General features: G+C 34.6%; 1 pseudogene; it reads right to left on the minus strand.

The window, feature by feature from the left end:
* Positions 1-19,772: 19,772 nt before the first annotated feature.
* On the minus strand, positions 19,773-24,015 carry LOC132314103 (thaumatin-like protein 1; annotated as a pseudogene).
* Between the last annotated feature and the right edge of the window lie 308 nt (positions 24,016-24,323).

Raw genomic sequence — 24,323 nt, forward strand, 5'->3', positions numbered from 1 at the left:
ATTGAAAAATCCCTATGTCGCTCCTAATTGCATTTGAAAACACCCAATTTTGAAACCCGTAGCCAAAACTATCACTGAAAAGGCGAAAAATCACAAAAATTGGAGAAGCAGGCTCCACACAAGGTGGAGCCGCCTCCACCTCCTTGTAGAGCCGGCTCCACACAAGGTGGAGTCGCCTCTAGAACCCCAAGAGTCGGCTCTACCTAAGGTAGAGCCTACTCTACTCTTTTGTTGAGCCTGCTCTACTCAAATTAAAGCAGGCTCTTCCCCTGTGCTTCTTCTTCTGTAATTCCAGCGGTGTCCGGCAACTATGTTCCTCCAACCAAGTTTATTATTGATTAAAACTAAGTCTTAGGGAGTTCCAAAGTTGATTAAATTCATTACTGATTATTCGAAACCATATGGAACAATAATTACGCAAAACAGTTTCTAAGTGGACTAAAACCCATACAAGAACACATTCTGTTCAAGTATCTAACCCTGCACTCCAGATTAATTTTAAGATTTCCTAAGATGTTTTAGAACTAATAAAATTCTTAATCTATCAATTGACATCCTTTAAATCATGAATTATGTAAAACAAAACTGTAAACAACCAAAACTGTAAAACGAACAATTAAACAGTTCATGCACATAAGTTTATTAAACAATGCAAGCATGCCAACCAGATTGATTTTAAACCTTTTTATGTTCCCGGAATTGAGTTAGAGATGCAAAGAACACAAGTCAACGGGATAGAGTTAGTTATAAAACTTGCCTGTGAGATTCGGTTCAAAAATCTTAACGTCTTCTCCTAAGCTTTTCCGGTGATCCTTTGGTTTTCCCTATCTGTTCTCTCCCAGACTCCTCTATGCTTCTCTCTGTTCTTTTTATGTCGTGAATAGGGTTTTTGATCTCTAAACCCTAAGTAGTTGTCTAATGCTATATTTATAGGCTTAAGTAAAGCCTAAACCCTAATTCTAATTGGAAGAAAATTATACAACCGACAATATAATTAATCCTATACTAAGGTGGCTATAACGTGAAAGAAAATTAAAACCAAACCCTAAATTTCAATTAACCATTCACCTTACCCACACAATTATACCCCGGAAAGAATAAACATCCAATTAATGTAATGATAGAAAATAAAACACAATTTAATAATTAATTAATTAACAAAAAAAAAAAACTAATCAAATAACAATTAACTAAAATAATTAACCAATTAAATAAATCAATTCAAACAAAACAATTAAATAATTCACAACAAATAATTCACAACAAATAATTCACAACACACAATTAAATCAACAAATTCACAATTAAATAAATTAAAACGCAATTAAACAATTAACTAAATACCAGGACTATCCTTTTTAAAATTAGGGATATTACATTCTTCCCCCCTAACACAAGGAATTTCGTCCTCGGAATTCGCTCTTACCTTCTTCCCATAATTTAGGAAACTGCGAGCGATTGACATACTCCCGTTCTCAAGTAGACTCAACCTCATTGCGATGACTCCACCGAACCCGAACCATAGGAATAACTTTGTTACGAAGGATTTGATCCCGACGGTCGACAATACAACACAGTGGCTCCAAATAAGTTACGTCCGGCCACAACGCAATCTCCCCAACATCGATATATTGTTACTGACATAGAAATTTTTCACGACATTGAAACATGGAACGCATTATATACGCAATTCCAAATGATCCGAAAATGCTAACCGATAAGCAATAGCACCAACTCAATCCAGTATCAGGAATAGACCGACAAACCGCGGAGACCACTTCCCCTTTCTTCCCAAAGCGCATTATACCCTTCTTAAGCGACACTTTGAGGAGAACCTGATCCCCAACCCAAAACTCCAAAGCACGTGTGCGATGATCAGCATTCTTTTGCCTACTCTGGGCAGTATGCATGTGATCCGTAATAAGAGCGATCTTCTCAGAAGTATCCTTGATGAACTCAGGACCCAAGAATCTGCTCTCACCAACCTCCATCCAATAAATAGGCGATCGACACGGTCGGCCGTATAATACCTCAAATGGTGCCATTCAAATAGTCTTCTGGAAACTATTGTTATAAGCAAACTCTACAAGCGGTAAGTAATCCTCCCAGTGGCCCTTGAAATCAAGAACACACGACCGAGGCATATCCTCTACGAACTGATTCACTCGCTCAGTCTGTCCATCAGTCTGAGGATGATAAGCAGTACTAAGGTGTAATTCTATACCCAAAGCCTGCTGAAAACTCTTTCAGAACCCTGACACAAAGCTTGAATCCCTGTCCGATATAATAGACAAAGGAATGCCATGCAACTTCACAATCTCGGAAATGTATAGTCTCGCCAACTGCTCCGAAGTGTAATTAGTGCGAATAGGCAAGAAGTGAGCTTTCCCTGGATGATACTATATAGAGAAGTGATAGTCTTTCACAAACTCCAACCATCTGCACTGTCTCATATTCAACTCCCCCTGAGGGAACAAGTACTGCAAACTCTTGTGATCGCTAAATAATCTGAAGGACTCACCCAACAGATAATGCCTCCAAATACGTAAGGCAAAGACCACAGCTGCCAGCTCCATATCATGTGTTAGATAATTAAGCTCGTGAGGCTTAAGCTTCTGAGATCCAGACAAAATCGATCGCTCTTCCTGCATCAAAACACATCCAGGACACTGCAAAGAAGCATCCGTGTAAACCAGATACTCTATTCCACTCTGTGGAATAGACAAAACCGGTACAGAAGTCAACTTAGTCTTCAGCTCCTTAAAAGTTTTCCGACAATGTTCATCCCACACGAACCGTACACCATTCTTAATCAGATGAGTGAGTGGTCCTGCTATCTTTGAAAACCCTTGGATGAACCTCCTGTAATATCCTGCCAAACCGAGGAAACTTCAAATCTCAGTAGGTGAAGTAGGCTGTCCCCACTCAACCACCGCTAAAACCTTGGCTGGATCCACTACTAATTCCCTTTCTGATACCACGTGCCCCAGAAACTTCACCTCCTGCTGCTAAACTTCACACTTCTCGAACTTAGCATACAACTAGTGCTCACGAAGCGTCTGCAAGACTATCCAAAGATGTCTAGCATAGTCGTCCTCAGACCTAGATTAGATCAATATATCATCTATGAAAACAATGACAAACTAATCCAAATAGGCTTTGAAGACCCTGTTTATCAAATCAATGAAGACCGCTGGTGCATTAGTCATCCCGAACGGCATCACCCGAAACTCATAAGATCCATATCTAGTGAGAAACGCTGTCCTCGGAACATCCTGCTCCCTAACTCGAAGTTGATGATATCCAGACCGTAGATCAATCTTAGGGAAATAAGTAGCTTCCTTCTACTGATCAAACAAGTCATCAATCCTGGGCAAATGATACTTTTTACGAATAGTAACCTTGTTCAACTCCTTGTAATCTATATACAGGCGAAGCGAACCATCTTTATTCTTCATAAATAGAACTGGTGCTCCCCAGGGTGAAGTATTCCTACGAACGAAACTCTGGCTGAGTAGCTATTGAATCTGATCCCTCAGCTCGCGCATCTCCACTAGTGCTATCCTATATGGTGCCCTAGCAATAGGTGTAGTGCCTGGAGCTAAGTCGATCACAAAGTCGATCTCACGACTAGGTGGCAAATCCCTGGAATCTCCTGAAATACATCTGGGAAGTCCTGTATAACTGGTATGCTATCCAATGATATAGTAGTCACCTCCATTTCCTACTCTATCCGAAACAAATAGGTGCTAATGTCCCCGTTAAAATATGGTATAACAACGACGTAAACATCCGGACTAGGTATGGTAACCACAATAGACTCATCCAAAAACAAATAACTTGAGCATGGTAGTGATAACCAATCCATCCCAAGTATCTCGTCATAAGTGTGCATGTCCAGGACAAAAGATTGGCTAGAAATCCGAGTCTACCAATATCTAGTGTCACAGGCACATCGCTTTCATGAAAAATGGCAATATTGCCCAAAAATATAGAAATATCCTGAGGTCTACTGCATACGTGTATCACCAACCAATCCGTGAGAATCCCATGTTTCGAAATACTTCGTAGTGCAAAACACATAAGGTAAAACGAGATGCTCCGCAATCGTCCCATTTTTTAGATTATTATTCTATCCTGGGAGTTCCTCCTTCCAAACAAACCTACCATATCGACTTACACAAGTTCGTTTATAAACTTCTTGGTAATCGTCTTGTCTCAACAGAATGTATTTATAAGCAACTATTTGCTTGCCTGTTCTACCACTCCACTGGGATAATCATCTATTAATACCACATAATCATCCCAATATAGTTTAATAAAAACCATATATACCACAAAAATACTATCACACAACACAATTCAAAAATAGCTAAAACCGCTAGTTCACTTTATTAAGAACTTTTCCAAACCATAACTGTCAACCGTAAATCGTAAGATAATCTTTAACATATAACTAGTGTATGTGTTTAAATCCATACCACACCTTTAATAAAATCTCCTCTACTACCAACAACCAAAAAAAAAAAAAAACATTCGTAAAAGAGCCATCCTCCTTGTGGTTTGGTACCCTCCTGCTGGGATGGCCCGATACCTCCTCGTCTAGGACACTGCCTAGCAGTCTGACCATACTCTCCACAAGTATAGCAAGTACCCCTAAAAGTACCAAACGGCCTCCTCTGCTGGTTAGACCGTAATTGATCCCGTTCTGCCTGTGGTACCCCCATTCTGCTGTCTCTGGGCTAACTCAAGACATTGGTTAGACATATGCCCATCCTCTCCGCAGCCAAAACAATGAATTGTAACCACATTCTGCACAACTGGTACTACTTCAAGTGTTTGTTGCACATGTAGCTGACTCTGAAGTGCCGCTGCTACGCCTACAGCTACAACCTGAGCAATGATATAAACTAACTGAGGAGAATACTCTAGATCCCTGCCCTGATTGTAGGCCTGATGCTAAGACTCCTGAGTATGCTGAACTTCCTTATACTCTATCTACAACTGACCATCTTCCTCTTGAAACCTAGGCACTTACTGCTCTTCCCCCATTTGCCGACGCCGCAGGCGTTCTTGCTGCCTACGTGCTAGTCTCCTCAGTTGACTGTTCATGTTCTATCCTCTTCTAACGTTAACCATATTGTTAACATAGAAAGACAGACATCAGTACGATTGTAAATGGACCGTAAAGGAATTCAACATATCCTAATCTTAAAGCTCTAAACAAGAGAGAACGCTACGTGGAAGTCTTATATGATAGAATCCTAGAGACACTTGAACCTGGAGTGCTCTGACACAAACTGTGATACCCCTCGATTCTAGAGCTACGGGTGATCAAGTTCGAGCACACATATCCGAGGGATACCAAACAATTAATATTTAACAGAACACATAATACAAAATGAATTTAAGAAATAACAATAATAAGCTGAAGGAATACTAAATTAAAAAAAATCCTAAAACATAAATATTTAAACTCTGATAATCCAAACTTCATAAGTTTACAACTTGGGAATCCATCTCTAGTGGATCCCTATTAAAAACCCAAACCGAACGAAAATAAATAACTAAAGATAAAAGCCCAAATCTAATATCTGGAAAGAAGTCCTACGTCGTCGGTAGAATGGAAGATCGTCTCTGCTCAGCTCGAATAAGCCCTAAGACCTCAAACGTCCAATACCTGAAAAATGATAAGTGGGTCAGGCCCACTAGCAAGTTCTATACTACTACTACTCAAGCAGAGACCCGATACGCATATACATCCTAACCAATCCAACAATAACTAAATAGTCCGTAGATACATCTATATATATATATAATCACACTACAGGACTCTCACTGGACTACAGGCCCGTTTCAACCTGACTAGTAGGCACCATGCAAAACGCACCTGAGGTGGGCATGACTACCTAGACCTAGCAGGGTACACATCCAACCATCATAGCCAACTATGCATCCCAATGCATATACGCTCCCTAGCCAACGACTCTGAGACTCAGACTCATATTGTGGCACCATAAAAACATATTTAAAATCCGTTCCAAACCAAAAGTGTCACTCAACTATTTAGTGATCTGACACAAAATACCGGAAGGACTTAACTTTTGTAGTTAATCCATTCCTTAATCCAGAATAGGTAGGACTTAGCGTTTTTGAGCTAACCCCCCTAGTATGACACCGTCCCATACCGGAGCATACAATCCATCCATCCAGTATTGATAATAGAAAAGACAGTAAGCATTACAATATCAACAAGTCCATAAATAGTCTAACACCATCCATCCAATTGTTGATAAAACAGATGACATTATAAATATCAAAATCAACACATCCATAACAAGTACAGCAAGAATGTATAAATAGCATGCTTGTCATACACGAACAGTACATGATTCTTTTAATAGTTTAGAAACGTAGGGCACAAGTGTAATCCATCCATTCCCCTATCTACATACTAATGTCAATATTAGAATTAATATGCTCACTTAAACCAATCCACATCATCCAGTAAGTTGATAATACAAAATATTGAATGTAAATACCAATTAATCCTTACTAAGAAGAGTCAAAATATATAATCGAACATGCTTAACTTACACATTTCTTAATTATCCAAGAATTGAGAGTACATTTTAACATATGTATACGACAATTTGTCCATTATAAATATATAATCATTCTGTAATCTAATATTCTTAATTTGAATAACAGAAACACAATTAAACAATATGTCCATTCCCAGATAAATAGCAACCCATAAGGCTATGCACTTGAAATCCTCTACCTCCAAAAACAATCCACAAGTTCCCTTAAAACCCTAACGGTTTAATCTATCGATTTCCTTGTGATTTACTATATAATATCACACCATTAGAATTTTTTTATAAGACTTAAATGCAACTGAAAAATCACTGTGTCGCTCCTAATTGCATCTGAAAACACCCAATTCTGAAACCCGTAGCCAAAACTATCACTGAAAAGGCGAAAAATCACAAAAATTGGAGGAGTAGGCTCCACACAAGGTGGAGCCGCCTCCACCTCCTTGTAAAGCCGGCTCCACACAAGGTGGAGCTGCCTCTAGAACCCCAAGAGTTGGCTCTACCTAAGGTAGAGCCTACTCTACTCTTTTGTTGAGCCTGCTCTACTCAAATTAGAGTAGGTTTTTCCCCTGTGCGTCTTCTTCTGTAATTCCGGCGGTGTCCAGCAACTGTGTTCCTCCAACCAAGCTTATTACTGATTAAAACTAAGTCCTAGGGAGTTCCAAAGTTGATTAAATTCATTACTTATTATTCGAAACCATATGGAACAATAATTACGCAAAACAGTTTCTAAGTGGACTAAAACCCATACAAGAACACATTCTGTTCAAGTATCTAACTGATAAGCGCCGAATATTGCATATTCAAGCGCCCTAAATTGCATTAGTTAAGTCCATTATTTGATTTTATTATGTAGATTATCTTCATTTGTGCATTTTTGTTTATTTTCAGGTTCATTGGCTTAAAAGAAGCAAGAATGATGTTTTGTTGAAATTTTGAATGCAAAGGCACAATGCTGAAGCTTGGCAGCAGTGGAACCTGACTTTTGTCACCATTTTTGACCTAGTAAACTCAAGAACTGGACTTTCATCATAACAGAAAATATTTAGAGCTCTGAATTAGCTTTCTAAATCTTCAAACGGTTTGTCATTCGGAGCTCGGAGCAGAGAGTTATGGCCTTGTTACCAGAGGTGCGCAGAACTGCCTGGTAGCAATGAAATTCTGCCTTGATCTTCATTTTCGACCAACCATCCTTGAGAATTGGATCTCCACCAAAACATGAAGTATTTAAATCTCTGAATTACCTCTCCGAATCTTCAAACAGTTCATCATTTGGAGTTCGGAGCGCAAAGTTATTGCCATTTCACCAAAGTAGGTCTGGGCGAAGCAAAGCAAGCATGGAGCAATCTGCTCCGATTTCGAGTGCTCGAGGCCTTGCTTCGAGTGCTCGAAATTCAGGCAGAATTGCCTTCGGGAATCCTCATTTTGGCAGCCACTTGTGCATTGGTTTCCTCATTTCTACTTAATTCTTTATGAGGTGGTTGGGGATGTTTTTGGAGGAGAGAGAGAGCTTTGTTGGAGGAGATAAGGCAAGGGAGGCCACACATTTACATTAAGCTTCATTTTTACACGATAGAGGAGAGAGAAGAGAGCAAAAGAAAGGTGTGTTCTTCAAGCTCCAAAGAGGGTGCACGAAAATGGAGATGAGGATGATGCTTCTTCCTTCTTCTAGCTCACCAATGGGCAACTAAACCTCATCTAGGGAGGTGATGAAACCCCTCCCTTGTAAGCATGTGTTAGTATAGTTTATTTTTGGGAATTACAATGTATTTTTGATAGTCTTTCCATGATCAAGAGCCTCATTTTTGTTGTAATGAATGTTGAATGTTTATAAATTATTATTGTGAGTTATTCATCTTGTCTTGGATGGTTACTTTTCTTAATCATATTGCTTGCACTTCCATGGTGACAATGGAAGTTAGATCATGGAATGGTTTTAATGGCATGGAGTTGGAGAACCTAGATAGGTCATGGGTTAGGGTTTCCCTTTGATGGTCTATACTTGATTCTTAGCTTTATGTGCATTCACCATTTAAATTAGGGATTGATAATCCTTGACTTAGTAAGCATGTTCTAAGCTACATTTTAGTTTAGGTAGTTGATCATGTGAACCTTTGATGGTTTATTCTTGCCTTTCTATTTAAACGAACTTCTTGAGGATATTATAGCAACCTAGTATTGTTATGTATCATGACTATCATATATGTTGTTTTTCCCTTAAATTAATCTTAACCTAGCATGTGTATAGGGATGGAGGTGGATTCATTTCCCTAGCCTTCTTTACTTGTACTTCACTCCCTTGAATTCTTGCAATTTATTGTTTTATGCACTTTTAATTTCCTAGCTTAAGTGACATCCAACAAAACCTCTATAAACCCCTTATCATTCTAAGAACAATTCTAGACACTTAGGTTGCCATAGATTAGCGCAGTCCCAGTGGTTCGACTTATCCAACCAATAGCCCTATTTTACAATGATTCGTGCTATTGCGAAGGTTGATGTTTAATTGACCAACCGATCACTAACCCTGTGCTCCAGATTAATTTTAAGATTTCCTAAGATGTTTTAGAACTAATAAAATTCTTAATCCATCAATTGACATCCTTTAAATCATGAATTATGTAAACCAAAACTGTAAACAACCAAAACTGTAAAACGAACAATTAAACAGTTCATGAACATATGTTTATTAAACAATGCAAGCATGCGAACCAGATTGATTTTAAACCTTTATCTGTTCCTGGAATTGAGTTAGAGATGCCAAGAACACAAGCCAAAGGGATAGAGTTAGTTATAAAACTTGCCTATGAGATTCGGTTCAAAAATCTCAACGTCTTCTCCTAAGTTTTTCCCGTGATCCTTTTGGTTTTCCTTCTCTGTTCTCTCCCAGGCTCCTCTATGCTTCTCTCTGTTCTCTTTATGTCATGAATAGGGTTTTTGATCTCTAAACCCTAAGTAGTTGTCTAATGCTATATTTATAGGCTTAAGTAAAACCTAAACCCTAATTCTAATTGTAAGAAAATTATACAACCGACAATATAACTAATCCTATACTAAGGCGGCTATAACGTGAAAGAAAATTAAAACCAAACCCTAAATTTCGATTAACCATTCACCTTACCCACACAATTATACCCCTAAAAGAATAAATGTCCAATTAATGTAATGACAGAAAATAAAACACAATTTAATAATTAATTAATTAACAAAAAAAAAAAGAAGAACTAATCAAATAATAATTAACTAAAATAATTAACCAATTAAATAAATCAATTCAAACAAAATAATTAAATAAATAAGTCATTAAATAATTCACAACAAATAATTCAAAACAATTCACAATTAAATCAACAAAGTCACAATTAAATAAATTAAAACGCAATTAAACAATTAACTAAATACTAGGACTATCATTTTTAAAATTAGGGGTATTATATTCTTCCCCCCTAACAAAAGGAATTTCGTCCTCGGAATTCGCTCTTACCTTCTTCCCATAATTTAGGAAACTGCGAATGATTGACATCCTTCCTTTCTCAAGTAGATTCAACCTCATTGTGATGACTCCACCGAACCCGAACCATAGGAATAACCTTGTTAAGAAGGATTTGATCCCGACGGTCGACAATACAACATGGTGGCGCCGAATAAGTTGCATCCGGCTGCAACGCAATCTCCCCAACATCGATATATTGTTACCGACACAGAAATTTTTCATGACATGGAAACATGGAACGCATTATGTACGCAATTCCAAATGATCCGAAAGTGCTAACCGATTAACAACAGCACCAACTCGATCCGGTATCAGGAATAGACTGACAAATCGCGGAGACCACTTCCCCTTTATTCCCAAGGCGCATTACACCCTTTTTAAGCTACACTTTGAGGAGAACCTGATCCCCAACCTAAAATTCTAAAGCACGTGTGCGATGATCAGCATAGCTTTTCTGCTTACTATGGGCAGTGCGCATGTGATCCGTAATAAGAGCGATTTTCTCAGAAGTATCCTTAATAAACTTAGGACCCAATAATCTACTCTCACCAACCTCCATCCAATAAACTGGCGATCAACACGGTCGGCCGTATAATGCCTCAAATGGTGCCATTGCAATAGTCTTCTAAAAACTATTGTTTTAAGCAAACTCTACAAGCGGTAAGTAATCCTCCCGTGGCCCTTGAAATCAAGAACACACGACTGAGGCATATCCTCTATGATTTGATTCACTCGCTTAGTCTGTCCATCAGTCTGAGGATGATAAGCAGTACTAAGGTGTAATTCTGTTCCCAAAGCTTGCTGAAAACTCTTTCAGAACCCTGACACAAAGCTTGAATCCCTGTCCGATACAATAGACAAAGGAATGCCATGCAACTTCACAATCTTGGAAATGTATAGTCTCGCCAACTGCTCCGAAGTGTAATCAGTGCGAATAGGCAATAAGTGAGCTTTCCCTGGATGATACTATATAGAGAAGTGATAGTCTTTCACAAACTCCAACCATCTGTACTGTCTCATATTCAACTCCCCCTGAGGGAACAAGTACTGCAAACTCTTGTGATCGCTAAATAATCTGAAGGACTCACCCAACAGATAATGCCTCCAAATACGTAAGGCAAAGACCATAGCTGCCAGCTCCATATCATGTGTTGGATAATTAAGCTTGTGAGGCTTAAGCTTCTAAGATCCAGACGAAATCGGTCGCTCCTCCTGCATCAAAACACATCCGGGACCCTGCAAAGAAGCATCTGTGTAAACCAGAACTCTATTCCACTCTGTGGAGTAGACAAAACCAGTGCAGAAGTCAACTTAGTCTTCAGCTCCTCAAAAGCTTTCTGACAATGTTCATCCCACACGAACCGTACACCATTCTTAGTCAGATGAGTGAGTGGTCCTGCTATCTTTGAGAACCCTTAGATAAACCTCCTGTAATATCCTGCCAAACCGAGGAAACTTCAAATCTCAGTAAGTGAAGTAGGCTGTCCCCACTCAACCACCGCTGAAACCTTGGCTAGATCCACCGCTATTCCCCTTTCTGACACCACGTGCCCCATAAACTTCACCTCTTACTGCCAAACTTCACACTTCTCGAACTTGGCATACAACTGGTGCGCACGAAGCGTCTGCAAGATTTAAAGGATGCAAAGAATACTGGTAGTGACATGCGAACTAGATTGATTTTAAATCTTTATCTGTTCCTGGAATTGAGTTAGAGATGCAAAGAACACAAGTCAAAGGGATATAGTTAGTTATAAAACTTGCATGTGAGATTCGGTTCAAAAATCTCAACTTCTTCTCCTAAGCTTTTCCGGTGATCACTTGGTTTTCTCTCTCTGTTCTCTCCTAAACTCCTTTATGCTTCTCTCTGTTCTCTTTATGTCGTGAATAGGGTTTTTGATCTCTAAACCCTAAGTAGTCATCTAATGCTATATTTATAGGCTTAAGTAAAACCTAAACCCTAATTCTAATTGGATGAAAATGATATAACCGACAATATAATTAATCCTATACTAAGGCGGCTATAACGTGAAAGAAAATTAAAACCAAACCCTAAATTTCAATTAACCATTCACCTTACCCACACAATTATACCCCGAAAAGAATAAACATCCAATTAATGTAATGACAGAAAATAAAACACAATTTAATAATTAATTAATTAACAACAAAAAAAAAATAAAAATAAAAAAAAAATAAACTAATCAAATAACAATTAACTAAAATAATTAACCAATTAAATAAATCAATTCAAGCAAAACAATTAAATAAACAAGTCATTAAATAATTCACAACAAATAATTCACAACAATTCACAATTAAATCAACAAATTCACAATTAAATAAATTAAAACGCAATTAAACAATTAACTAAATATCAGGACTATCCTTTTTAAAATTAGGGGTATTACAAATATGAAAAGGGATAGATGAAAGGAGACAATTAGAAGTCAAATGCCCACGCGATAAAGCAGCAAGAGCATGAGCCACTTAATTTCCATTTCGCCGAATATAAGCCACCGTAACTGATGGAAAAAACTTCAACGCTAATGAAATATCAAAAACCAGTGACGCCACCTCAATAACAGCACTACCCACACCCTTCACAGCCTCCACAAGCACTTTGGCATCCAATTCAAAACATAAATGTGTCAAGTTAAGCGATTGAGCCTAAAGAAAAGCACAGTGTAAACAAACAGCCTCTACCACCAAAGCCGAAACAACCGGGAAAGGCTGAAACACTACACTATGAAGAATTGAACCATCAAAGGTTCTAAAAACTGCTCCGCCACCACCAATAGAGGAGACAACAAAAAAATAAGCATCTACATTACACTTCATTTGCCCAGGTAAAAGAGGACTCCAAACCTGAGGGGAAGAAGTAACAGTAGGTTAAACACCCACAATCCTCCTACACCTTACCTGTATCGCAACAAATTCCCAAAATCTTTCCACTCCAATATGCATAACCTTTAAAGGGCTCCACAAAACCTTTCAAACACACACCTATTCCGAGCCTTCCACAACGCCCAAAGACAAAAAGAGATCAGCCCTATACCAGAGTTGTCGGCATTATAAAGAACAACATGGCGTAAAATATAAAACCACCATTCTAAAAAGGAATTAAAAACAACATTTGAAAAATTCAGCCGAAGCGGGGGACAATTTCCACACCTGAAGAGAATGAGGATATTGAAAAATATGTAAACAATATTTTCGGCCTCAACTCCACATCTAGCACAAATAGGACAAAGGCTCAAACCACGATGAAAAAGAGATAACCCCGTAGGAAGGGCATCATGGCAACATCGCCACAAAAAATGCTTGATTTTAGAAGGGATGTCATAGTGCCAAATAGACTTCCACCAAGCAACAACACCCGAAACCAAATAAAGATTACAATTAGATGCAACGGGAACCACTCCAGTCATCTCATTTAAAGAAGTAGCTAATCGATAAGCAGAATTAACAGAAAAACTTGCCTGTAGATTCAGAAGCCCAATATGGAACATCATCTTTGTCGTGATAACTAATAGCAATCCAAAAAATAGCCTAGGCAACCGGTTTATGAAATAAATGATAAAGAAGGTCTATCTACCAGGAATGATTGATAGGATCAATAAGCTTATCCACGTTGCGAAAAGAACTAGGATCAACATCAGGCCGAGGAGTGAGCAAAGCCGGCAGACTAAAAACCCAGTGATCATGCCAAAGATGAATAGTTTTTCCATTACCCACTGACCATCTCAGCCCAACCTTTAACAAAGGTTGGGTTAACCAGATTCTGTGCCAACCCCATGATGGATTGGAGCCCAATAACGTATATAAACAGAACAAGAAGAAAAATACTTAGCTTTGAGCAGTTTATAAGCCATACCTCGGTGAAGAACTTGGAAATTCTAAGCATCCTTGGCCAATAACACCAAGTTAAAAGCTTCCAAATCCCTGAAACCAAGACCCCCAAATTTCTTGTGCCGACACAATAGATCCCAAGTGAGCCAATGAATAGGTTGCTTTGTCTTAGACTTACGCCACCAAAAATCACGAATGTATTTCATCAACTTAAGACAAAGAGATCGAGGGAGTTTAAATGACGACATAACATATGTAGGAAGTGCATTCAACACCGCCTTAATCAATATTTCTTTTCCACCCGTCGATAAAGTATTGGATTTCTAGGACACTAACCGATCCTACATATGTTGAGACACAAACTGAAACACATCCCTTTTAGAAAGCCCAATAATGGCCGGCGCACCAAAGTAACGAGCACGCAGTCCATCCTCGAAGAGACCAAGTAGTCGACTCAAAGAATATCTCAAACTTCGGGAAGCATTTTTAGAGAGAAAAATGGAAAATTTAGCAAAGTTAACTTGTTGACCTGAGGCTTGTTCATATTGCTGCAATATTCCTTTTAAAGAAATAACCTCACTTTTAGAAGCAGAGCAAAACACAATAGAATTGTTGCAAAGAATAAATGAGAAATTTCCGGAGTCTTCTGCAAATTCTAACTCCTGTTAATACCCGAGCTTGCTGAGCATGATTAATAGCCAAGAGACATTCTCTGTGGGGCCCTTTAATAGATCCTACAATCTCAAGAGACATTCTCTGTGGGACCTTTTAATGGCCTATATAGTTGAGCTGCAGCTGTATTCATGGACACCCACTCACTTTTGCTGATATACACTCATAAACAAGATTGACACTGGACTATTAGGTTAGTTGACACCTTTTTAATAAGAGAAATTGCATCGAGATGATGGGATTCAATGCAATCATAGAATCTAATAGGTAAATTTTTTTTTAAAAAAAAAAAAAAAAAATTTAATCTTACTTGCATTGTGAGTTTGCGTACACCTAATCCAACCTAGACATCGTTATTGTTAATCATGTATCAGGATAGCCCTTTCAATATGAGTTGTAACATTAAATTGAGAGGCAAAAAAAAAAAAAAAAATCTCTCCATTTAGTGATTATTTGGGGTACTAAGAATATAGTACCTTAGCCAATGATAAATTGTTACTTTATATTATCACGCCAAAAAAAAAAAAAAAAAAGAAAGGTTTTGGTTGGTTAGAGGTACTACATATTAGGTCCTCAAGGATTTTTCTCACAATAAGAATATAGGTTCAGTAAAAACCTCCTAATAAAAGTGTTCTCCCTTTTGGTTTCATTTTGGAAATAGTTCCCTTCTTGTAAGTTATCATGGTTACATTCTTTAAGGAATATAAGCCAGGGAGCAAGGCTTCAGCAGAGTCCTTAAATATACAAATTTCATTGTTTTTCAATAAAAAAAAAAAGTACTCCTTGGTGTTCAATGTTGATCATTGATATCAAACACACATATAATCACTGATGTGGTCAATAAAAAAAGAGAGGATAATATCTACCTACTCATCGTGAGTAGGTCATTTGTAATGACCTGGTCATTTTCATTCCTTTCATTTTTCGGTAAATTCTTTTTTTTTATCTTTTTCCCTATTTTGTCATTTTGTCATTTTTCATTTTTACTTGCATAACCTCACTTTTTGTGCTCAGATTTGATTTCGGCTTTGCATGCGTCAATAATATTTCATTTCTATGATATCTACATTTTTACTTTTGTAGAAAAACATGCTAAATGTTTACTTTTCTTGTAAAGGGCATATATGCATGACTTTTAGTAATTATTCATAACTTGAGGGGTTTTTGGGTAATTATGCAAAGTAATTATTTTTCGTCTTAGGGACCATTTAGCAAATTTAAAATTGAAAAATATTTTCAAAAAGGACCTTTTTGCAATTTCTGGAAAGTGTGACAAGTGTTACACTCTCATTGGTCCACTTGTTGACATTTGTGGGAAAACACTTTGATACTTTGGATAATGACACATGGAGGGTGGAGATTCACCCATTTATTGGCCTAGGATTAGTGCACTTGTTGCCTTAGATGAATGACAAGTGTAGGCTTAGGATTAAGCCTAAGAAGGAGCCTTAGATGAATGACAAATGTAGGCTCCAAATTTGGTCTTGCATTAATGTGTGTGTGAGAGAGGTAGTGCAAGAGCACATAGTGAGTGAAGGATTTCTATTTCCTCCACTCACACATAATTCCATATTATCATTCATCTCTTTCCTCTCAAGAACCCTAACCTAGCCACCATTGAAGACAAGCTTTGTTTAAGGCTTTGACTTCATTTTTGACCTCCTTCCACCCACCTTAGATCATTGAGCTTGGAATACAAAAGCCTTGCCTCATCTTCCTTTACATAACCCTAGAAGGAAAACTTGAAATTTCTTTTGCTTTCCTTGGATTCAAGAGGAACAATCCTCTTGTGAGGTAGGGGGTGTTATAATTTATTTTTTTTCCAAGTGATTTAATTGTTCTTGTAGTGATATCCAAGTTATATGCATGTCTTGTATTGAAATGAGAAATAAATGATTAATTGTAGCTTGTATAGAACTCACTTTACACTTGATATATGGCATGGCCATGACTTGATCTTTGTTGTGTATTAAATTGGCATGATTTAAATAAGTTTTTAAATGTAGAAGATTAATTGATTTAAGTTAAATTAAATTCTAATTATTTATACCATGCTTGTATTTCATTTTTGTCTTGATATATGGCATGGCCATGAATTATTCCTTGTCATATATTTAATTGGAATTATTTAGACAACTCTTAAAATCTAGAGGAATTACTTAGTTAGTCTAATTAATTTCTATCTTGTTGATCTAATGATTTGGTCATATAATTCATGGAATTTAATGTGTTTTTATCACATATCTTGACTTGTTGCTCAATGTGTTGATTTTGGAAACTTGGGATATCATCAAGAATTTGACTTGGCTAGGACTTGGTTCTAGTACGGGAGATAGAGAGCTCCCCCTACTATAGTGCGTACTAGGGGAAGGTACCTATGGGTTAATAGCCCTAAAGTGATCTCAAGAGTACGGTTTTAATCCGGGCAATATCCAAGTATCCACTTTAGTTGATTTCGCTCTTTAATTTCCAACTTGATAACCTTGTGACATTGCATCTCATTGTGCTATATTAAAAGTTCCAATGTCATCTTAATAGTATGAACTAAATTCTTTTGAATTGTAAATCTTGTAATAACTTAAACCTATGCATGCTCATTCCCTATGAGTAAATTGGTTTACTCACCCCGAAGTTACCGGGTGTTTTTCAGGTAAAGAAGCTTCATTGTGGGATGCACAACACTCTTAGGCTTGTTAGATTCCTTGGAGTATTTTTGATGACATTGAATATGCACTTGTTAGCATATCATGATCCTTTTAGTGTATTGTATAAAAACTTGTATTTATTGTCTAAGTTATGTAATGTGCACTTAAGTGCACCTTTTGACACTCTTTAGATGTGTATGTAATGAGGCCAAGGGCCAAAGACATTTTATATGCCATGTATAGCACTTTGTTTTCATAGCTTGTTATTGGAATACATGGGATTTCATGCATTGAAGGGTCATATTTTGCATATGACATGCCATAAGGTCATAGGTCATTCTAGCGCGTCTAATTCATCATATTACACTTGCGAGCATAATTACATTTCAAAGAATACATGGAATTCAAACTTTGAATTATTTTTGGAAGATTATATGAATTCTCATGAAAAATCCATGCATTGGGCATCATTCAAAGCTTCACTTTGATTTAGCATGTAATGGTAGCTCATTTAAGGTTTAAAGATGTTTTGAAACGTGTTCGGATTGAATGGGAAGCATGCATAGCTTTAGGATTGAGCCAAGTACCTTCCCCATGAGTTGCAGCAGACATTTCTGCTGAGCAAGATCCATCGGTCGGCTTACAACAGTCCATCGGTCGACCGATGATTGTCTCGAACCATTCTAGTAGCCTTTTTAGTGAAAAAGGGGGTTTCGGTCGGCTGGTACTATACATCAACCAGCTAATAATGGGTTTCGGCCTGCTGGTACTGTAGCGTCAGCCTGTTGATCCTCCCTAAAGCTTGGTTTCCTTTCAGCATTCTGGACATATTTCTTGGGTCAACTTCAGAGAGTCATAACTCCCTCGTTTCTAATCTAAATCAGGTCGTTCTTGAGTCTAAACTTAATAGATTGAAGTTGGCTTTCCAATGGTACTAACCATGCATCAAAAATCTAACCGTAGTGAGAGTTATTACAGTTTTAGTGAGATAGGGTCGTGGTAGTTTTAAATCAGAGAATGTCGTTTATTCTTAAATTCATATCTTTTCCGCCCGGAGTCCGAATTAGGTGATTCTTGAGTCCATTTTATTTATTTTTTTGCTGTATTTCCAATGGTGTGATTGGTAGTACCCACTTCCATATTGGAAAAGACCGTTTTACCCCTAGGCTTAATTATGTCCATTTTTAAAACGTTGCTTCCGCAATTATTTTCTTTGGGTCCCATGACCTCATTGAGGGTTACATTTGTGTCTTATAAACATGCAATATCTTTAGAGACCATTGTTTTACCTTTTGCATCCACATTCTGATTTATCGTTGGCTTTACATTCGGGTCACCGCTAATGCATCGGGTTGAATAAAATTCGGGTCGTTACATCATTCCTATTGATTGCTGATGTGGTCCAATCACAAATACACATATAATCTGTAATTATAAAATTAGGACAATAAGCCTAAAAATATGATTGAGCACAGTCACAAATAGAACTTGCAATAGATCCTAAAATCTCATATATTAATGCAAAATTCCTTAAATAAGATGATTATTAAGATGATTATTTGCAACAAAATGAGAATAGTCACAAACAGAATAACTCACAATAGATTCTAAAATCTTTTTTATTGATGCAAAATTCTTAAATAAGATGGTTAATTTGCAAAATGAACACATATTGTCAACTGGGCAGATGTAACGAGTTGGGTGGTTCGCAGTTTGACTTAAAAGCTTAAGTTATTATATGGTGCAAACACCCAACCCATCAATAATTCATTTCACTTCACATCCGGATTTGATGTGGGACAAGTCTCCCTCCCGACATATCCCTTGTAACATTCTTACCCACCCGAACTTACAACCCCCGGTTAGGCCACCCTGCCTACCCGGAAAGGAACTCAAAATGCCCTTATTGCAGTCAGGCCACCCTTCTTACTCGGAAAAAATACACGAAGACCTCTAGGTTGGGCGCTTGACATGACTCCAGATCAAAAACTGGGTAGGTCTGACTATGATACCAATTATAACAAGACGGGTGCTTCGCGATCCGAGATGCATACCTCTTCTTATCCGTATCTAATATGGGACAAATATTCCTTGTAACAGCAGACCTCTTCCACATGTTCGTTTCATTAGTACAAATTTAGACATGAACTTGTAACTTACACAAGAGAAATATAAATTGTTTAATTTCGGTGGCTAGTAAACAAGTAGGAGAGGGCTATATCTGAGTCAGGAATTGGTTTGAGGGGCAATATTAAATATAATAAAATAAGTTTTTTTTTTTAAATAAAGGTGCAATAAAAAGCAAGTTGATTTTGTAGTAATGGTACAATAATTAAAATTCATAATTTCCATAATACTTCAAAAAAATAAAAATAAAAATAAAAAACATAAAAACTTGACATTAAGGAATAACTACAAGCCCCCCTCAAAAAAAAAAAAAAACAAAAAAAAAAAAAAGTGGACATACAAAAATATTCTATCTAAACAAATATTTCTCCTTTCTGCTATTTCTCATGGAGAGAATGTAGTGGCATAGTTAGGAAACCAGTGCAAGTAAAAGTGCTAGTTTTGTCATCATAGTCATAACTATACGCCAATGGACACTTTCAAATACTTTGAATATTCCGTGGGTGGACAAGTCTCTGGTGAGCCAAAAGCCCCAGTGCAACAATATTGTGGCTGATTCAATGCAAGGCATGCACTCTTGCAACCAATTGTGGCACCATCTGTATTTTTGAAGGCAAGTTTCGGCAGACATACGGCATTGACATCGATTGGGCATGCCGTGGTGTTATAGTTACTGGATCTGCCTATTGGGGTGGTGGAAACCGGTTAGTTGAAGCTGTCCACTAGGCTAACGTCATAAAAATCTTGTCCATTGTAGCCTGCTAGGGTTAATTCTACTAGGGTTGTTGGTGGAATTGCACCGGCACCATTATAACTTATCTGGCTAGAACCATAGTCGCCACTCTGACATGTAAACTTTCCACCAGCGTCTATGGAGCAAAAAGCCCGTGCCCAAAACTTGCCAGATCATGAGGCCGATGTGTCAAGGGACGATGAGGCTTTGGATGCTAACTCGAATCCAGTTGACGATAATTGAGCGCCACAACCGCCAGTGAGGGTTCCAGGCCAAATAGTATAAGGACAGTTATTTGTGAATGTGAATGTAACTGAGTGAGCCCCTGAAATACAAAAGAATACTGTATAGAATTTGCATGCACGAGCATGAATAGGCTTCACATAAAATTTAAAAATATATATGTAAACAAAAGAAGTATCCATTTAATTATATATATATGGAAACCATAATAGTACTTGTAAGTTGGTTTAAATTTTTTCAATTACCAAATCTAACTCCAACTCTATCAATTTCCTAATGAGATTAGTTATTCCTTTCTGTATCTAGCACTCTCACTTTTGATTGTTATTCCAAAATTCTTGCATTTTATCAACACAAATATAGATTTTTTGAATACCATACGGACTATATTTAGCATAAAAACATTTTGTCTTAAGATTAATATCATGAACATGTGTTTGTAAATGGTAATAAATAACTATATCTATACTATTATTAAATGTACAATGCGTTTCAGTATTTATTTATTAATATAAAAAAAATTACCTAGTAAAATAAATCACAACTTTCAAATTACTTAATAAAATTCAAATTACAAATTAACTAATAAATCTTTACTATTATTAAAAGAGTTTCTATAAAACTGTAAGATTTACTCTAACACATATTACCTATTTATCTATTTATTATGGATTTTTTAATAAAAGAAAAAATAATTAAACAACAATATATTTAAAGAAAATAAAATAATTTCTATAAAATCTACCACAAATTAGTGGTTTCATTTTCTATAAAATTCTATAATATTATATATTTATTATGAAAGAAAATCTAATTGGACAATAAATTATTAATATAAAAAATATTTATTAATTGATATAGAAAATAAAATAATTTCTCTAAAACTCTGCCACAAATTATCTTTTATTGTGAGTTTTTTAATAAAAGGAAATTTAATTAGATAAGGATATATTTAAAGAAAATAAAATAATTTCTTTGCAACTCTACCACAAATTATCTATTTTATTTCAATAAAACTCTATCACATTAGACAAGGATATATTTAAAGAGTTTCTGTAAAAGTCTAACACAAATTACCTATTTATTATTTTGAGTAAAAATAAAAGAAAATCAAATTAGACAAGAATTATTAATATAAACAAATTTAATTGATATATAAAATAAAATAATTTTTCTAAAATTCTACCACAAATTACATTTTATTATAATTTTTTAATAAAAAGAAATCTAATTAGACAAGGATATATTTAAGAAAATAAAATAATTTCTATAAAATTTTACCACAAATTACCTTTTTTTTTCAATAACCAAAAATATTATACGAAATCTAATCATACTAGTATTATTAATAAGAGGAAAAATCACAAATAAAACTCTAACACAAATTACCTTTTTATCTATTTATTATGAGTTTTTTTTTTTTTTAATAAAAGAAAATCTACTTATACTAGTATTATTAATATAAAAAATATTTATTAATTGATATAAAAAGTTGGTCTTAAAAGAGTTTCTATAAAACTCTTACACAATTTACCTATTTATTATGAATTTTTTAATTAAAAAATCTAATTAGGCAAGATTTATTAATATAAAAAAATATTTATTAATTGATTTAAAAAGAGTTTTTAAAAGAGTTTCTATATAAAACTTGAACACAAATTACCTATTTATTTATTTATTTATTATGAGTTTTGAATAAATGAAAATCTAATTAGACAAGAATATAAAAAATATTTATTAATTAATATAAAAAATAAAATATTTTTTCTAAAACTCTACCACCAACTATCTTTTATTTTGAGTTTTTTTTAAATAAAAAATAATCTAATAAAAGATAATCTAATTAGACAAGAATTATTAATGTAAAAAAGTATTTATTAATTGATATAAAAAGAGTTTTTAAAAGATTTACTCTAACACATATTACCAATTTATTTATTTATTATGAGTTTTTTTAATAAAAGAAAATATAATTAAACAATAATATATTTAAAGAAAATAAATTAATTTCTATAAAATCTACCACAAATTAACTGTTTTATTTTTTTTATAAAACTCTATCACATTATATATTTATTATAAGTTTTTTAATAAAGTAAAAATCTAATTAGACAAGAATGTATTTAAAAAAATAAAATAATTTCTATAAAACTCTACCACAAATTAGCTATTTAATTTTTTATAAAATAGCTATCACAAATAACCTGTATTTATCTATTTATTATGAATATATTTACAGAAAATAAAATAATTTCTATAAAACTCTATCACAAATTACCTATTTTATTTTATTTAAAACTGTATCACATATACCATGTATTTATATATTTATTATGAGTTTTTTAATAAAAGAAAATCTAATTAGAGAAGGATATATTTAAAATAAATAAATAAATTTTTAAAAGAGTTTATATAAACTCTAACACAAATTATATTAATTTATCTATTTATTATGAATTTTTTAATTAAAGAAAATCTAATTAGACAAGAATTATTAATATAAAAAATATTTATTAGTTGATATAAAAAATAAAATAATTTTTCTAAAACTCTAACACAAATTAGAGTTTTTTTAGTAAAAAAAAAAATCTAATTAGATAAGGATATCTATATTTAAAGAAAATAAATAATTTCTATAAAATTTTACCACAAATTATCAATTTTATTTTCAAAAAAATATCACATTAAATAAGGATATATTAACTAACACAAATTACCTAAACTCTACCACAAATTAATTATTTTATTTTTTTAAAACTTTATTACGTATAATTTTTATTTATCTATTTATTATGAGTTTTTTAATAAAAGAAAATCTAATTAGGTAAGGATATATTTAAAGAAAATAAAATAATTTTCTATAAAACTTTGCCACAAATGACCAATTATTTTATAAAACTCTACCACAAATTACCTATTTTATTTTCTATAAACTCTATCATATTAGACAATGATATTTTTAAAGAAAATATATAATAATATAATAATACATATAAATAAAATATAAAAGTGTAAAGAGTTTTAGCATTTCAGTATTTATTTTTTAATATAAAAAAATATTTATTATGAGTTTTTTAATAAATGAAAATCTAATTAGACAAGGATATATATAAATAAAATAAAATAATTTCTATAAAATAATTAAAAAATATATGAAAAGGAAAATTCCATATAAAACATTCATCACGTGCATCATACGTACCTTTTACTAGTATATATATATATGTGTGTGCGTGCGCGCGCCAGTGTACACATAAGTCAAATTTGAGTTCATAACAAATCATCAAACATTATTTTTTCATAATAGAAAGTAAAAAATGAATGAGTTCAAGTTTCTACAGAGGTGAGTCTATATTGTCAAGATAAATAATAATAATAGTAATACTTATTATATAAATTGTTGTCAAAACAATCAAAAAAAGAAAAGAAAAAAAATCAACTTTTTCATTATAATGTTTGAAGGATAATGAACCACTGACCAATTAATGAACACACACATTCACTATAATATTGTTCACACACACATGTAATATCTGAAGAGGAAATCAAGAATAACTTACAAAAGAAAAACAAAAAAAAATACAAAAACTTACAGGAATCAAAAATGGTGGCGAGGGCAAGTGCAACGAGAAAAAATTTAGCATTCGTCATTTTCTGTAAAACTGTGATACTGAGTTTTGTTATCTGTAGTTGTGCTTCCGTAGTAGGAGGGTTATATATATGGGTCAAAAGCGTGTAACAACAAATAATTTGCCATAAAAAACAGCAATCACAAGATTTGATTACCTTTTTGAATCTTTAATTTGGCATTGATATTTTTTAGGTTAGATTATTATGTAATTTGAAATTTTGAGGAGAGTGCAATTAATAATATTTATGACTGAAATTTGAAATTTTGGTCAAATTACAAATTACTAAATTTGGCAACTATTAATTTTTTTAACAAATTAACTTGGTTT

This window comes from Cornus florida, unplaced genomic scaffold, assembly GCF_030987335.1.
Source record: "Cornus florida cultivar Cherokee Brave unplaced genomic scaffold, ASM3098733v1 CherokeeBrave_3.0.0_Hap2_Chr06, whole genome shotgun sequence".
In the NCBI taxonomy this organism is placed as follows: domain Eukaryota; kingdom Viridiplantae; phylum Streptophyta; class Magnoliopsida; order Cornales; family Cornaceae; genus Cornus; species Cornus florida.